A 2148-nucleotide genomic window follows, 5' to 3' on the forward strand; every position below is an offset into this window, starting at 1 on the left:
TGAACCTGTTAGGACATTTTAACTTAGAGTTTAAGATGACTATATTACTAATTTGCCACGTTCACAGAGAGGCGGGGAGGGCTAGTCTAGCTATAAAGAGAAGAGTGAATATGTAAGAGACAGAGATTGAGAAAAAAGAGAAAAAGAAAAGAAAGAAGGGGGTGGAGAAAAGAGAGAGAGAGAGAGAGAGAGAGAGAGAGAGAGAAACACGAGAGATGAGAGGAAGAGAGAGACTGACTGCTCTGGTTTTTTAAGACTTTCCAGATTCCATTTCTAGTGCCTCGTGAGACCCCACGTTATCTCCTTTAATTACACTAGAGTTAATGTGTTTCTATTATTCTAACTATTAGTCTTAATAAGGACAGATAAAAAGATGGGATAGGAAATTATGAACCAAGGAGAAACAATGAGCCAAATTAAGAAGAGAGCATAGAATATGTGGAGACATGATCTACATATTTTCTTATTTCACTTACCTCATTTTGAATCATAATAAGATGAATAAGTTATAGATAAAAATCTGATGACTTCAACTTCCAAATATGGAAAAATAAAAAAAATTTCAATACAAAATAATGTGTGCATTATAATTCCTAGCAGGAATCAGTGTGACAGGGCGGAGAAAGCACTGGAATTGAAATCATACATGTCAAGTGGGCTGCAGTCTCCGCTTTGCCATTATTTACTTAACGCTTACTTGATAAGTTACTTGATCTCTCTAGGCCTCAGCTGATAAAGGGTGTGATCTATGGGCCCATCTAACTAAAAATATGTAATGGATAGCAACCCGAAAGCATTTTTACACTCTAGCAATTTCTAGTTTGTCTACTTTCGTTTGTACTCTGAAACTGAGTGCTCGCTCCAATTTCAGATTTGGCTTTAGGAGCTGTGACAACAACATGGATAATTCATGGTTCACATCCTTGAACATATCCTGGGAAGAAATGAATGATATAAGAGAGTCATAGAAATAAATTATGACACAGAAAAATGTTTTTATAATGATATGAATAACATTCCAAAAAGTTGTTCAGTTTTGCTTGGATTAAGGATATGATGGTAGAAAAGGCTTTACAGAGGAGGCACTATTTGAACTGGACCATAAGAGAGGAGCTTGCCAAGCTGAGAAAGAGGTATGGGCATGTGCCAATGATCAAGTTCAAACTCATGGGTTCAAACTCATCCTTCACTACCTGCTTGCCCTTCATCGCCTACAACAATGGAGTTGACTCCTTATTAGTTTATCTTTGCCAGCTAGAAGGGTGTTAAGCTTTGTCAGTAGTGGGTGCTGGAGAAACACTGCAAAAGGAAAGAGTTTGCCTTGTAGTTCCAGGGTGCTTGCTGAACAGGTGCTCTTGTGGCTTTTCCAGCTTTTGGCTCCTGTAGTGCAGGAAGCTTTTACAGCCCCCAGCTCTTGCAGTGCACAGTGTCCAGCAGCACACAGAAGCCAAGAGCATTCAGCAGCCAGCAGCTGCCCCCAGCAAACACCTCCCTATAAACAGCTTTCCTAGTAAGTTGCAGAGAGTGAATTTCTAGCAAATTCCTCCAGCATGGCACTATGGTGACTTTTCTGCCACCAGTAAGCCATGAACAGGTCCTCTCCAAAGAGGTCCAGATCTCAGCCTTGGGAGCTGGGTCTTGAATACTCTCAGCCTTGCAGAGGTTGACTGCTTCTTATAGCCATTAATTCTATTTTTTTTTTTAGTTTAATTTACTTCTATATAGCCAGTCTTTTGTCACTCAAATCCCCTGTTATAGTAATAATTCTTTTTTTTTTTTTTTTAGGTGAGGTAACCCTTGGTGGACCTCATAGATTGCAAGTACCTTGTCAGCTTACAGTCCTTTATTTTTCATGCCTATAGCACCTGGTCTTCCCAGGTGGTCTCCCATCCAAGTACTAACCAGGCCCGACCCTGCTTAGCTTCCAAGATCAGATGGGATCAGGCTTGTTCAGGGTGGCATGGCCGTAGACAGTAATAATTCTTTATATTAAACTTCCCCTGTTCGAATTTCTCTTTCTTGATGGGAACTTCCTGATATGAGGCAGAAGCATATAGGCTTCAGAACATCTAGTACATTTAAGAAATAGTGAATACAGCAGTCCTAGTGAAGTGGGTGGAAAAGCAGGACATGCTACTGGGTACGTAG

At 40.2% G+C, this 2148-nt stretch overlaps 1 non-coding gene across 1 annotated transcript; it reads right to left on the minus strand.

Annotated features, from left to right (window-relative positions):
- Positions 1-1853: 1853 nt before the first annotated feature.
- On the minus strand, positions 1854-1972 carry LOC112472517. Its single transcript, XR_003043632.1, has one exon. It is a non-coding gene; the product is annotated as a 5S ribosomal RNA (ribosomal RNA).
- Positions 1973-2148: the final 176 nt, after the last annotated feature.

The sequence above is a fragment of the Pteropus alecto genome, unplaced genomic scaffold (genome assembly GCF_000325575.1).
Source record: "Pteropus alecto unplaced genomic scaffold, ASM32557v1 scaffold76, whole genome shotgun sequence".
In the NCBI taxonomy this organism is placed as follows: Eukaryota; Metazoa; Chordata; class Mammalia; order Chiroptera; family Pteropodidae; genus Pteropus; species Pteropus alecto.